Source organism: Schistocerca cancellata, chromosome 3 (genome assembly GCF_023864275.1).
Source record: "Schistocerca cancellata isolate TAMUIC-IGC-003103 chromosome 3, iqSchCanc2.1, whole genome shotgun sequence".
NCBI classification, from domain to species: domain Eukaryota; kingdom Metazoa; phylum Arthropoda; class Insecta; order Orthoptera; family Acrididae; genus Schistocerca; species Schistocerca cancellata.
This window is the reverse complement of record NC_064628.1, coordinates 383,274,742-383,291,347: the sequence shown is the minus strand read 5'-3', so window position 1 is coordinate 383,291,347 and position 16,606 is coordinate 383,274,742. Positions and strand designations below refer to the sequence as shown.

Here is a 16,606-nt window from a genome sequence, read left to right as displayed (position 1 = left end):
CGCTACGCAAACTGTGAAGTTTTTGGATCGCGCAAATGAGAACGAGATGTTCCTTAAGAGAATCGTAACTGGTGATGAGACGTGGGAGTACGGTTCAGTCTTCACAATAGGTGGGGAAAGATCAAAAAAAGCTCGTCTGGTCAGGTCAAATGTCAAAGCCATGCTGATAGTTTTCTCTGACTTCGAAGGATTAGTTCATCATTAATTCTTGCCACAAGGACAAACTTAATCGATGGTACTATCGGGATGTGTTGCGACGCCTGCTAGTAAATGTGAGAAGGAAACGGCCTTAAATGTGGCGAGATAATTCATGCCTCTTGCATCACGATAACGCAACCGCACATTCATCCCTGTTGGTTCGTGACTATTGCACAAGAAACGAAATCAGTGTACTGCCTCATACTCAATACTCTCCAGATCTAGTTCCTGCGGACTTTTTTATTTCCAAAGTTGAAAACACAGTTGAAAGGACGAAAACTTGCAACGATAGAGGAGGTAAAAGAAAATTTGCAGTCGGTGCTTCGCGCGATCCAAGAAGAGGGGGTACCAAGACTGTTTCCGGAGGTGGATACGACGTTGGGGCGGTGTATCAATTGTGGAGGAGACCATGCACAATAAGTAAAAGGTAAGAGTAGAAAATTTTGTGGGCGAAGTTCCGGAATTTTCTGAACGTCTCGTATCTCTCCATCACCTCTGTTACCGCCCTAGTAATTTGGAATTCAAATCATGGTTGTATCCAACAGAAGGTTAAAACTTTGCCTGCTATCACAGTCAAGCTGTCCTCTCGGTTATATGCCAGGCGTCTTCCTTTTATCCAAGAGCAAATCAGAATACGCGTCTGTCCACACTATCCCAGCTTTCCTCTTCCCCAACTGTTTCTTTTTCATTCTTTGGCCTCGCCTGGTAATTTTATCTTATTACTACTCGCTCTTCCCTGTACTATCAACTTTTCCTCCGGATTCGATTCTTCTGTATTGCAGCTACGCATTTCTATTGATACTTTATTACTCCCATTCAAAAGTATCATTACCGTATGAGAAACTTACCTAACACAATATCGTTAAGATCGATATTGCTGCAGTACTATATGACTAGCTGGGTGGTTGTGATCTTCACTCCAAAGACTAGTTTGATCCAGCCCTCCATTCTAGTTCATCCTGTGCAAGCCTCTTCATCTCTGCACAGCTATGCATTTGAACCTGCTTACTGTAGACTAACAGTGCCTTGGCCTCCCTCTACAATTTTTGCTCACCACGCTTCCCTCCACTGCCAAAGTGACAGTTCATTAAAGCATCACGGCGTGTTTCATCCAGTCGTATCACGTTGTGACATTTCTTTTCTCCTAGCTATCCATCTAATCTCTAGACTCTTTTGTAGCACCACATTAGAAAAGCTGTTATTCTCTTTCGGTTTGAACTGATTATCGCCCGAGTTCCACTTCTGTACAAGACTACACTCCAGACAAATAGTTTCAGAGACGACTTTCACTCACTTCAGTTTATATGAGATGTCAACCAATTTCTCTTTTTCAGAAACTCTTGTCTTGCTATTGTCAGTCTGTATTTTATTTCTTCTCTGGTTTACTCATCATTAGTTACTTTGCTACGCAAATAGCAAAACTAATTTACTTAGTGTCATTCCCTAATCTAAGTTCTTCGACATCACCTGACTTAATTCAAAAACACTCCATTACTCTTTATTTTACTACTGCTGGTTTTTCCTGTTTTTTTTTCATTTCTATACATATTATTATTATAGTCAGTATTATTATTATTATTATTATTATTATTATTGACTTTTTTTTCTCAGACTTAAGTCTGGTTAAAAATGGAACGTGACGCGGACCTCGGTCAAGCGTGACTTCCTTGTAACTGTATGGTATATGTTATATTGCATTTAGGAACTTTCGGGTAATTGAACATGTATCAATAATTACAGATTTTTGTAGTTGTATATACATGTTTGGATGTAGCTGTATTGCATTGATGTACTGGTGAATATTGTGAGGTATGACTCCTGTAGTTGATAGTATAATTGGGATAATGTCGACTTTATCCTGATGCCACATGTCCTTGACTTCCTCAGCCAGTTGGATGTATTTTTCAATTTTTTCTCCTGTTTTCTTCTGTATATTTGTTGTGTTGGGTATGGATATTTCAATTAGTTGTGTTAATTTCTTCTTTTTATTGGTGAGTATGATGTCAGGTTTGTTATGTGGTGTTGTTTTATCTGTTATAATCGTTCTGTTCCAGTATAATTTGTATTCATCATTCTCCAGTATATTTTGTGGTGTGTACTTGTATGTGGGAACGTGTTGTTTTATTAGTTTATGTTTTATGGCAAGTTGTTGATGTATTATTTTTGCTACATTGTCATGTCTTCTGGGGTATTCTGTATTTGCTAGTATTGTACATCCGCTTGTGATGTGATCTACTGTTTCTATTTGTTGTTTGCAAAGTCTGCATTTATCTGTTGTGGTATTGGGATCTTTAATAATATGCTTGCTGTAATATCTGGTGTTTATTGTTTGATCCTGTATTGCGATCATGAATCCTTCCGTCTCACTGTATATATTGCCGTTTCTTAGCCATGTGTTGGATGCATCTTGATCTATGTGTGGCTGTGTTAGATGATACGGGTGCTTGCCGTGTAGTGTTTTCTTTTTCCAATTTACTTTCTTTGTATCTGTTGATGTTATGTGATCTAAAGGGTTGTAGAAGTGGTTATGAAATTGCAATGGTGTAGCTGATGTATTTATATGAGTGATTGCTTTGTGTATTTTGCTAGTTTCTGCTCGTTCTAGAAAGAATTTTCTTAAATTGTCTACCTGTCCATAATGTAGGTTTTTTATATCTATAAATCCCCTTCCACCTTCCTTTCTGCTTAATGTGAATCTTTCTGTTGCTGAATGTATGTGATGTATTCTATATTTGTGGCATTGTGATCGTGTAAGTGTATTGAGTGCTTCTAGGTCTGTGTCACTCCATTTCACTACTCCAAATGAGTAGGTCAATACTGGTATAGCATAAGTATTTATAGCTTTTGTTTTGTTTCTTGCTGTCAATTCTGTTTTCAGTATTTTTGTTAGTCTTTGTCTATATTTTTCTTTTAGTTCTTCTTTAATATTTGTAGTATCTATTCCTATTTTTTGTCTGTATCCTAGGTATTTATAGGCATCTGTTTTTTCCATCGCTTCTATGCAGTCGCTGTGGTTATCCAATATGTAATCTTCTTGTTTAGTGTGTTTGCCCTTGACTATGCTATTTTTCTTACATTTGTCTGTTCCAAAAGCCATATTTATATCATTGCTGAATACTTCTGTTATCTTTAGTAATTGGTTGAGTTGTTGATTTGTTGCTGCCAGTAGTTTTAGATCATCCATGTATAGCAAATGTGTGATTTTGTGTGGGTATGTTCCAGTAATATTGTATCCATAATTTGTATTATTTAGCATGTTGGATAGTGGGTTCAGAGCAAGACAGAACCAGAAAGGACTTAATGAGTCTCCTTGGTATATTCCACGCTTAATCTGTATTGGCTGTGATGTGATGTTATCTGAATTTGTTTGGATATTAAGTGTGGTTTTCCAGTTTTTCATTACTGTGTTTAGAAACTGTATCAATTTAGGATCTACTTTGTATATTTCCAATATCTGTAGTAACCATGAGTGGGGTACACTATCAAAGGCTTTTTGGTAATCAATGTATGCGTAGTGTAGGGACCTTTGTTTAGTTTTAGCTTGGTATGTCACCTCTGTATCAATTATCAGTTGCTCTTTACATCCTCGTGCTCCTTTGCAGCAGCCTTTTTGTTCTTCATTTATAATTTTGTTCTGTGTTGTATGTGTCATTAATTTATGTGTGATGACTGAAGTTAATATTTTGTATATTGTTGGTAGGCATGTTATGGGGCGATATTTAGCTGGGTTTGCTGTGTCTGCTTGATCTTTAGGTTTCAGATAGGTTATTCCATGTGCAAGTGTATCAGGGAATGTGTATGGGTCTGCAATGTAACTGTTAAATAACTTAGTTAGATGTGAATGTGTTGAGGTGAACTTCTTTAGCCAGTAATTTGCTATTTTATCATTTCCAGGGGCTTTCCAATTGTGTGTAGAATTAATTGCTCGGGTGACTTCATGTTGCAAAATTATCACTTCAGGCATTTGTGGTATCATCTTGTATGTGTCTGTTTCTGCTTGTATCCACCGTGCATGCCTGTTATGTTGTACCGGGTTTGACCATATGCTGCTCCAGCCATTATTATTATTATTATTATTATTATTATTATTATTATTATTATTATTATTATTATTACATAAAGCCAGTGATGGCACTGTGAAACTGCAGCACTCCCTATTACCACTTGATATTAATGATAACGTTTAATGAGTCCTCTCTTCTTTTATTCTTTCTTTGTATTTATAGATTATACAATCCTTGACCTCACTGTCAACAACTATCCTAAGTTTTCGTTCCGGCGGTGTGGTGTTTTGCAGTTGTGCGCTTGATTAGATTAGATCAGATTAGATTTACTTTCATTCCAATTGATCCGTAGTGGGGACATCCTCCAGATTGTATAACGTGTCAGAAGAACAATAATACATGATAAATATTAACAACTAAAAAAAAAAGCTAATGTAACTTCCACAGGTCCAAAGTGGATTGATCGTCATTTTTTAATGAACACTATATGAAAGGATCATTTTACAACACTCATTTACTAAGATCACATTGATGCACTGAATTTAAAATTTAAAAAAGTTTTTTATTTATAAGGTAATAAACATATAATAGAACTACTACAATACTTATTTACAATGAACACATTACTGCACTGAAATGGAGCAGAAGTTAGATTGTACTTTATATACAGGGTGTCCCACTCAAACCTCCCTGATTTCAAAGACCCAAGTACAAAAAATCACAGTAGATACGACAACGAAAAATGCACCAAATTGCAGAGCATCTCAAAAAATTTATTTATTTATCATCAATATACCAGTACATGTGAACTACTTGTAGCACGAAGAATATCGAGTCTATATTCAATTTCTTGCCAAGTTCTTTGTAACATTTCCTCTGTTATTGTTGCAATCACATTAGTGACACGATGTTGCAACATATGAATATCGTTCACTTTGGCTGCATACATGCGGTCCTTCATGAATCCCCACATGAAGAAATCAAGCGGCGTGATGTCGGATGAACGTGGTGGCCAGGCATGGGTCCTCCACGTCCAATCCAATGATTAGGAAATTTCCTATCTAGGAACTTGCAAAGAGTTGTTGAACAATGCAGCGAAGCTCCATCTTGTTGAAAAATAATGTTGCATTTGAAGTCTTGTATCTAAGGGTACACAAACTGTTCCAACCTGTCCAGATACACTGACCCATTCACTGTTTGTTCCTATAAGAAGAGCAGTCCAACAATCCTGTCGTGCAATAGTTCACACCATACATTTAGTTTAGGTCTAGCACGAACATGTTCAATGACAATGTGCGGATTTTGCGAACCCCAAATCCGAACATTGTGCCTATTAAACCTTCCTGATAGATGAAAGGTTGCCTCATCTGAGAATAAACATCTTTCCAGAAAGCTGGCATCCATATCAATACGCTGCAGCATATCTGCGGCAAATTGTTGTCAGTGTGGTTTGTCGTTCGGCATCAAACGTTGCAGAATTTGCACTTTGTAAGAACACATACGAAGATGCTGGTGAAGTACACGATGCAATGTTGACCAAAGTACATCACTTTGCCCAGATGCTTGACAAATTGACTTACGTGGGCTTCTGAGAAACGTTTAACTTATGTCCTCCACTGTCTCAACTGAAACTCTGTAGCTCTGTAACATGCACCGCCAGAATCTTTCAGAACACTTACTGTTGCCAGAAACTTCCTATACCATTCCTTAATTGTTTCCACATCAGGTGGATCACATTCACACACATGACGATAATTTCTTTGCACAGTAATCAGCGATATTGTTTCTACAAACCACACTACTGCTGGTGTGCGCTGCTGTGGAGTCGCCATTTTCACTTCATGCGACCATGCTTCACTCTGGCGACGATACTTGGCGCTTCTGATACCGGGAATATTAATTCTTTGAGATGTTCTACAATGTGGTGCATTTTTCCTTGTTATATCTACTGTTGTTTTTCTCTCCTGGGTCCTTGAAATCAGGTAGGTTTGAGTGGGACATCATATATATATATATATATATATATATATATATATATATATATATATATATATATATATATATATATACACGTACCAGTTGGTTCTACTAAGAAATTCATCGATGAAGTAGAAGAAGTTGGCCACCAATGAATCCTATAGGCTTTTCTTAAAGTGAAATTCATTGGTTGAGTTATTGTAAGTGTGTGTTCCTGAATAATGCACGCCTTTTTGTACAAGAGTATGTGATTTTCAATCCTTGTGAAGATTATTCTTATTTGTAGTATTGATTCCATGCACCCAGCTGTTGGTTTGAAAAAGTGATATATTTTTAATGCCAAATTTCATTAAGCAATAAATATTGGGTCTCCCAAAACGAATGACCCGATTTTAACTTGTAATAATATTGAGCCAAATCTCACTAGGTAACTGAAACAGCGCTAGATGTAATCGGTATGGTCTAGAGTTTCAGAAAACCACAAGACCAGCCTTTACATTCTTGGCCTCCTAGGTCCCCTGACTTGACACCATGCGATTTATTCCTGTGGGGAATTGTTAAACAATGTGTTTACATTCCTCCCTTACCTAGTGACGCTGATGAACTAAAAACCAGAATATCAACTGCTGTTGCATCAGTGACAGAAGACACCTTACACTCAGTTTGGCATGAATTCGGCTATCGGCTAGATGTCGTCCATGCAACCAATGGAGGACATATTGAACATTTATGGTGGATTTTTATAAACTTGTGTCTTTTCTGAGTAATTTAGTATGTAATTTGTTGGTGTTAAGCCCTTCTTCCTAATAAATAATTCTATTTAAAAAAATGGTTCAAATGGCTCTGAGCACTATGGGACTTAACATCTATGGTCATCAGTCCCCTAGAACTTAGAACTACTTAAACCTAACTAACCTAAGGACATCACACAACACCCAGTCATCACGAGGCAGAGAAAATCCCTGACCCCGCTGGGAATCGAACCCAGGAACCCGGGCGTGGGAAGCGAGAATGCTACCGCACGACCACGAGCTGCGGACCTATTTAAAATTGGGTCATTCTTTTTGGGACACCCTGTATATTGGGAAGCAGTAGGCACTGTCCCTAGTTCCCTAAACCAGCCTGTGCCGGATGTTCTTGAGTTCATACCACATATAACTCTTATTGCACATTTTTGTGCGCAGAAAACTTTAGCTTGGCTTGATGTATTACCCCAAAATAATAATCCCATATGATGTTGTGGAGTGAAAGTAAGCACAGTATGCCAGCTTTTTCATTTTTATATCCCCTACATCTGACAGAATTCGCATTGCAAATAGAGATTTGTTTTTGATGTTTTAGCAGTTCTGTGTTGTGCTTCTCCCAGTTGAATTTATTATCAAGCTGTAATCCCAAGAATTTAACACTGTCCACTTCTTCTACCTGCTTATCGTATGTTAGGCACACACTCATGGCACACCCCTTACAAGTTCTGAACTGCTTTTAGTGTGTTTTTCAAAGTTTAGTAGCAAAGAATTGGCTAGGAACCAGTGATTAACGTCGACAAATATTTTACTAGCTGAACTTTCTAAGACTATACTAGATTTGCTATTTTATTGCAATGTTTGTGTCATTGGCAAACAAAACAAACTTGACATCTGGTAATGTTGCTGATGAAAGGTCATTGATATACACAATAAAAAGTAAGGCCCTAAATGGAACCTTGTGGGAACCCACATGTAAATAGTTCTCTTTCCTAATAACACCCTTTGTTTCCTTACATAGATATAAGATTTGAGCCATTTTGCAGAATTTCCTGTTACACCATAATATGGTGAATTATGCAGTCAAATGCCTTTGACAAATCACAAAATATACCAGTTGTCTGCAATTTTTTGTCTAATAAATTAAGTATATTTTCACTGTAAGTGTAGATAGTCTTCTCAACATCAGAACCCTTTAGAAATCCAAACTGCGACTTTGACAGTATATTATTTGTGATAAGATGGTTATAAAGCCCATTGTACATTACCTTTCCTATAATTTTTGAGAATGCTGGAAAAATTGAAACTGGGTGCAAGTTTGTCACTGTTTCTTTATCTCACTTCTTAAACAGTGGCTTAACTTCAGCACATTTCAACCATTCAGGAAAATTCCACTGATAAAAGACTGGTTAGACAGATAGCTTAATATGTTACTTAACTCAGAATCACATTCTTTAATTAACTTTGTTGATATTTCATCATATCCACTGGATGTTTTTGATTTTAAAGATTTTATGATGGACATTATTTCTGCTGGGGTAGTGAGGGTCAAATTCATATTATGGAAGTTACTTGAAATGTCTGGTCTGAGGTACCCCATGATAGCATCTACAGAACCTGACAACTCCATCTTTCCAGTAACAGTTATAAAATGTTTGTTAAAAAGTTCTGCAACACTAATCACACCTGTCGCCAATGTATCATTTACCCTTAATGCTATTTGCCCCTCTTCACGTCTAGTTCTACTGATCTCCTCTTTCACTGTGTCCCATATTGTCTTTATTTTGTTGTCTGTCTTTTCCTTGTAATATATTTGTCCCTTGGGTCATTCCATGCCAAGCCACGCAGGCCTTGACACCAACCATGTCAGATTTTGATGAAACTTGGTACAATTACTTCTTTTACCATCCTGAAAGCACTTGTAAAATTGTTTTGCTCTATCTCTTATAGTTTTTTTATAAATTTTTAAAGTTTTTAGATTTGGCTTTGTTTCAGCAGTCGGAAATCGTAACTTAAACATGTCCTCACAACTACAAAAATTTGTATATTAAAGAATACTCAAGATATCAGTATGAAATTTTGGAATAAGTTTGTGTATTATATCTAAATGTTAAAAAAATTACCATAAAGATATATTAAAATCTTCCAAATGAAAAAAATTTACAAGTTTATTATTATTTTTTTAGCTAACAGATGTTTAGTTTTACAAAAACTGCAATATCTAGAGTCTCAGACCTGATAGAAAGCTCAAATTTGTTTTAAAATACTCTTGATTGTATAGGCTATTAGATAAAAGAAAAATTGTGTTGGCTTTTTAACCTGTTTAATAGTTATCTAATTTTTAAAATAATATTTATTATATTTCAAAAATAAAAAGTACCAAGTGACTTAAACACCGAAAATAAGTTTTTGTCTTCTTGGAGTAACAATGTACGCTTGGATTTTGGTTTGTTACTCCTGTGTTTTGAAGTAAAAAATTATTACAGTGTTAAATAGTGCTTGGATAGTATTTTATTAAGTTTATTCGAACTTTCAGTAAGTACTGTTACTTAGTTTACAGAGATTCTTTTCCAATATCCTATAAAAGTAACCAGAACAGTAATCAGACCAAAAGTGAAATCAGTATATCAGATATTCAAACCTGTAGCGTAGGGTTATTTAAAAAATCTGACTGTTTCCAAACAATCTACACACCTGCAAAAAAGTTATAACCGGTATCTGAATTGAGCGAGGAAGAAAAATATTTGATCCACTTACAATCTGGAATTAATCTATGTGAATTTAAGAATATATGTTCACACCACAGCTACTACTTTTAAATGTTTTTGAAAAGTATCAAACAACATGTGTAGACCCACTAAAAAAACACAAAAAGCCCATCAAAAAATCGTTGAGAAGTGTAGGCATGTATCTTTCTAAACAATTACTGACAAAAAATATTAGCATAAAACCTGGACAAAAGCTTTGCTCAATATGCTGTAACTTTTATGAGGAAAAATTGAGTTCAAGTCAATGAAAGTGAAACAGATGATGAAGTCATGGTTGAATTAGAATCACTGGAATCCAGAAATGAATCCCTCGTACAAACAAACATTGCTCTTGATAATTTAGGTTTAACACTGATAAAACTTCATGGCTTGTCAGAACAAAGTAAAGGGTCTTATTTTAAAAGAAGGTTAGCAGTATTGAAAAGACTGCAAAAAAGGCGGTTTCAAAAGCATTAAAATATGATGAACCAAGTTCTGATGATGACGAAGAAGATACAAGTGTGGTTGAGAAAGCAAAGGATTTTGATGTAATGATTTCTCTTATGAAAGAGAAGATTTTATCTGTTGGGAGGTCTAGAAAAATCCAGATTCTGACCTTGGCTCCAGATTCTTGAAGTCGAAATAAAGTGATGAAAGAATTTAATGTAAGTGATTACATGGTGCGACAAGCTAGAAAGCGAAAATCTGAAAAGGGTATTTTGGAAACTCCTGGTCCAACAAAAGGTAAAACTCTTTCTGAAAATACAGTAAGACTTGTAACAGATTTTTATGAAAAGGATGAAAGTTCCAGAGTGCTACCTGGAACAAAATACAAAGTAAGTGTTCAAAAAAATGTGTACATGCAAAAAAGACTCATTTTGTGTAACTTGAGAGAACTCTATTATTCTTTCAAATGGGAGAATCCCGATGTAGAAGTAGGATTTTCAAAATTTTGTTTCTTGAGATCTAAATGGTGTAGCCTTGCTTGCGCTTCAGGCACACACACTGTATGTGTATGCGGTATCCACCAGAATGTTAAACTATTACTGGATGCTGTGAAAATTGAAGAATCTTATAAAGACCTAATTAAGATGCTTGTGTGCAACACAGAAAACCAAAACTGCATGCTACATCATTGCGACAGCTTTCCTGCAAATACTGCACTAACTGAGTACTTAACTGAAAAACTAAGTGGGGATTATGATCTAGAAGAAGAAATTGTAATCATTCAGTGGGTTAACACAGACAGGGCAGAAATGATCAAACAGTCTATCAGTGTTGAAGACTACATTTCTTTATTGGTTAGGTCAGGAAAAGCTCACCCCACACTTGTTTATAGCAAAATCCCAATCAGCAGCCTTTAAAAGATTGAAAGAAGACCCACCACCCAAAACAGCAATTATTGTGATGGATTTCAGTGAAAATTATTCCTTTGATATACAAAATGAGATCCAAAGTTACCACTGGAATAGAGGTGGTGGTACTCTACACCCAGTTGGAGTTTTTCTAAGAGATGAGGAAAACAATGTTTTTGTTTCCAAACACTGTTTTATTAGTGATGACCAAGAACAAGACACTGGTTTTGTTAACTTTGTATAAAGTGGCTGTCATTACATCATACTGACATTGACTCAGTTCACTACTTTACAAATGGTTGTGCTGGGCAGTACAAAAATAGAAACAGTTTTAAAAATTTGACTGAACACTTGAGAGACTTTAATTTGAAGGCCCAACACTCTTTCTTTGCAACAAGTAATGGGAAGTCAATTTGTGATGGCCTAGGAGGAACTATTAAAAGAATTTTAAGGAAAGCCAGTCTACAGCTTTCAGACAAAGAACAAATAATGACAGCAATCGACGTGTACATGTTTTGTGAAAAACATATTGAAAACATTCATTTTCACTTTATTGACAAAAAAGAAGCTGATTTGCTACGGTTAAAACTATAAAAACGTTTTTCAGCAACCCGAACCATTCCTGGAACAAGAAGTCTTCATAACTTCAAACCACTTCCAACAAACAACTTTGAAATTAGAAGGACTACAGATAGTGTAAAACCCTCCTTAGTCTTTTCTTTCCATTCTTCTTCTGATTGGGTTCGTGTTGAACCATCCATAAATAGCTATGTGGCTGCAAATTATGATGGTAACTGATACTTTGGACTGGTAAAAACAATATTCAATGATAAAGATGCAGAAATTCTATTTCTACATCCTTCAGGACCAGCTGCATCATTTTATTGGCCTGAAAGAGAATATTCTTGCATAGTGCCTTTGGAGCACATAGTCTGTGTAGTAGACACATCTCAATCAAGTGGCACTGGAAGAATGTATTACTTCAAAAAAGACTCTATCAAAAGAACTGAAAGCTCTTGGATGAAGTGGAAAAACAGTTTGAATCGGCATTAATGTTTATTAAAAAGACAAAATTACTCAAAAAATTCAATGTTTCAAGCAATCAGTTGGGTTATAAATAAGTGTCGTAAGTACACTATCTTTGTACATAATTCTAATATAATCTACTATAATTAATAAACATGTTAAAAAGCCATCATTATTTTCGTTTTATCAAGTAGCCTATATGTTAAAGAGTAAATTAAAACAAATTTGAGCATTCTATCAGGTCTGCGACTCTAGATATTGCAATTCTTATAAAACAAAACATCCATTAAAAAAAAGAAAAAAATACACATATTTTTTCATAGAAAATATTAACATATTTTTATAGAATCATTTTTATCTTCAAATATGTATAATAAATAAACTTGCTGCAAAAATTCATGATGTTATCTAAAAGAGTCTTTAAGATGAGCAATTTTAAAGTTTTGAATACAAATTAAATTTACCATTTCCGAAGGTTCGAAAACGTAAAACATAAAAACTTTAATAATTTATAAAAAAACTATAAGAGATACAGCAAAAAAATTGCAGGTGCTGTCAGGATGGTATTAGAACCATTTGAGCCAAATTTCATGAAAATCTAAGGAGGTGGGTGTAAAATTTGTTTTTTATTGGGTGATTTGATATGGAATGACCCCCTTCCCAAGAATCACATGGGCTTCAGCATTCGACGTCAGCCTCCACGAGGTGGAACTTCAACAAACGGACAATAAACGGAATTCATGAAAATTTCCAACCTTTAAAAGACTGCCGTACTGAAATTCTACTAATATCAACTACAGGCCAAATCTCCGCAGAAGCAGCAGGTATTTTACAATACCTGTGTGATGGTAATTTCAAGTTTTGGTTAGAGCTTTCTCATCAGATTATGTCTCACGTTGAAATAATTTACAACCAAACGCAATCTTGGGAAATTAGTGCGTTTAAACTTAATGAATATATAACGAAGTTCAAAATTGTTATTTTAGAATTAACAAACTCGCAGTACTGTAAGAATCCTTCAAAGGCGCTCATGGCAGAAACTAAAAAGTGTGTGGTTGTATGTGTGATGACATACTGTGCAGATAAACGTATAGTGAACACTTAGTAGCTGCTTAATTGTTAATCAAGAAATTGTTCACTAGTTTTAAGAATGAACATCCTACAGGAAAGGAAGTACTAACTGAAATGTGTCCAGTGACTGACAAAATAAACTCCAAACTGAGCTAAACGAATTCAGTTGTTGGTCTCATACTCATGAATATTGCAAATTAAATGAGCTGCTGAAATTTATCTCATAAAACAGTTTAGATGATAATGAAATTACGAAACTTATAAAAATCCTCTTGACAGTTTCCATGTACATAGAGGCAGGACGCTGTTTATCATAATTGAAAAGAATAGTAAGAACGGGTATGAGTTCAGGAAGATTAAATGTGCTTGCAGGGCTTTCCATGGAGATAAATTTTCTCATTTATCATCCAGGGATCAAGAAGAAAATTATTGAATTAAAGTAAGAAGAATGGACTGTATTTTAAATGAATAGGTCAAATTTGAGCTGTAACAGTTTAGATTAACCTAAGTACAAATGTTCGTTTTTGTTCTTTTAAGATTTTATCGAGTTCTGAATAATTTTCTACGTAGATGTAATTGTTTCCCTCTACATAATTTTGTAACAAAGGCTAAAACATTTTTGGAGCAGCATCGCTACTAATTTTAGCTATGAGCCACCACTGCGTACAGCCTATCCGTGCATGTTGCTATGTTAACCTCCCTAAGAATATCTGGTTATATGTAAAATAAGGCTTGAGGGCCCTAATCTTACAGGTGAAAAAAATGCCTAAATAAATGCAGTTTTATTCATGAAGCTAGTGGTGTGGGCCACAGCTTGTGAACACTGGCCATCAGGACTCATGATGTGTCTCTTTCAGAAGCAAATCCAGATGGGAACGGGGGGGGGGGGGGGGGGGGAGGCCCCCTTAGAACTACACCCATTTCTTTTTAATCTTTGCAGCGTATCTTTCACAGACTCGAAAATTTTCTCACTATTGTAGTTAGTATTATAATAAATAAGGAAAATAATCTGCGTTTATTCTAGAGAATTTGGAGACGGCAAGGTGACATTAAATTTCTAAGAACTCACCCCCTCCCCACACCAGAGTCCTGGGTTCGATTCTGATCTCCTTGCAGTGGAATCTTATTGACAAACTTGACTTCGTTAAGTACATAGTTAAATGGCGATTTTACTTCAAGTGGTAACGATCCTATGTGCCGCCTGAAGACATACTTTTCCACTGCGTGAGTAGTCAGCTACTTTTCGTTCCCGGCCAAAACGGCCATAGTTGACTGCTTTATATCTTAGTCCACTGTGGATCTTTGGTCTTTTGCGCTAGCGCATAGCGAACTGGAATTGGTACAGAGATTCTTAATCGAGTTACAAAAAAAAAAAAAAGAAAAAATTGTGCCCTACTCATTAGGATGGAGCAGACCGTTTGAGATCGGGCCCATTAAAGGTCAAAGCTTTCCAGTCAAATACGAGGGACCTAGGACCGAGCAAAGTGTTCCTAGTTGGCTGATTTGGAAGCAGAGGATCGAAGATACTTGTAATTCGGTTCTGGAACGATACGACGAAAACACTAGAAGCTGTTATTTCATCGGTGCTGTCGCCTCACTGTGGATGTTATATTGCTGCAGTAGTGGTCATATTACCTAAATCCAAACAAAGAAATCGCGATTTCATCTTTTTAACATGACTTTTTAATACCGTAATCCACCACTGTGTCTCAAATTACTGCCCCCTCTCCAATGCTTAGCTACCCCTTTACAACAGAGAACAAAAATCAGAGAGAAGTTCTTGAATTACAGAATGATTTCATATGGGCGAGAACTATATACCAGTACGCAACGTACAGACAGAATTATGTTACGATACATGTGATAAAACCCAAATAAATTCATCGTGATTATTGTATTGATGTTATACAGCTCTACTGTTTAGTGCTTGAGCCATTATGTATGCCGATTAAAACTGTGCTTATAAATTAACAAACGCTCTTTCTGGTTAACTGGTTGGCACCAAAAGTGCTTTCTGCATTAGCTGTAAATTCCTTCACGTTAATGTCGCCAAGTACTTCGGTTACACCGCCCTGAGAATAGTGGATATAAGCTAGCCATGCACCTACGCAAGGTATTTCAGATACAAATTCTATATGTCCATAAGAATACCCAGTGTTCCTCTACAATAAATGGAATTTGCAGCAGACGGGAACTAGGCGAAAACGACACAGCACAACAATAAAAAAAAATTGTAGTGCAGTAAAGGAACGCTGTATTCGGTACAACACAGAAACGTGTAACACCAGACATTGGAAAATGGATATCACAGAATGCCACAATGCTAGCTAAAAGTTTGTGTTGTACTACATTACAGTAAACAAATAATAAAAATTGATAAAATGCACTTCAACTCCGGCTGAAATTACCTTACTGTTAGGAAAAAAACACGGTGTTCCGTGCGAAAATTATTTATCACCATCACCGTCAACGTACTGCAATGAGATCTCTGGAAGACAAATGAAGCTCAAGAGGTGCGAAAATTATTTATCACCATCAACGCATTGCAATGAAATCTGTGGGAGACAAATGAAGGTCAAGAATTTGACATAACGCAAAATACAGAAGCATATTCTGAAGTGCAACAAGTGTGTGTCTAACATATTTTATGACCTTATTCTGTCAATCGACTTGGCATGAAACCTAGCAGTAGGCACAAGTGTCTTAATGAAATATTATTATCAACAACGTCGTCTCCTTACCTGTGAGTTATTGCTTTATTGTCGTAGATAGATTGCAACGACCTGTCGATAGATCGTGCGATCTGATCGTAGATTATACGAATATTGGCAACTAGCAGATCGCAGTGATGGAACATCTATCGCTTGTAATTCCCAGTCAACCTGCTGAATCGCCTGCGACGCTTCGCGCGTCAATGTCAATATGGGTTGCTGCCGGAGGCAAGCTTTTTTTTTTTTTTTTATACAAAACAATTTTATCATCAGTCTCATCGCACATCGCGATTAAAAATCTCTGATACTGCACCAACATGTGTCTAATTTAAATAAATTGTTAATCGTTTTACAGAATGAACAGCTTGTTTGCGAAATAAAATTATGTTCACGTAACTGAAAATCCCAGTGCTTCGTCATCATAAACCTAACAGTTTGTTTACGTCTGAATTTATTAAATTGTTACGAGAACAGGAAGCATTGTGCAGAAAGGAGAAAATAACCTAAAGAGTATCATGACGAATTAAAGAGAGATAAGTGCTGATACTCAGAAAACCGAGAAGCCACGAGGTGCAGATAAAACAACAGAAATACTAAATTTGAGACGTGTTTTCAAGAAATAACGTAGCTATTTTATAATAACTTTATTTCTGAAGGACTATGCAGGGCCTTTTACTAAAGGCTACACAAAGTCAACTGAGTGAGGTAAATCCCAAATTAATTCATATTTGTCGTGATATGACTTGTCCCATATCTATGAATAACAAACAACAC

At 36.0% G+C, this 16,606-nt stretch overlaps 1 pseudogene; it reads left to right on the top strand.

The window, feature by feature from the left end:
- LOC126176320 (uncharacterized) overlaps positions 1-13,564 on the top strand; it is a 38,680-nt pseudogene extending 25,116 nt beyond the window's left edge.
- Positions 13,565-16,606: the final 3,042 nt, after the last annotated feature.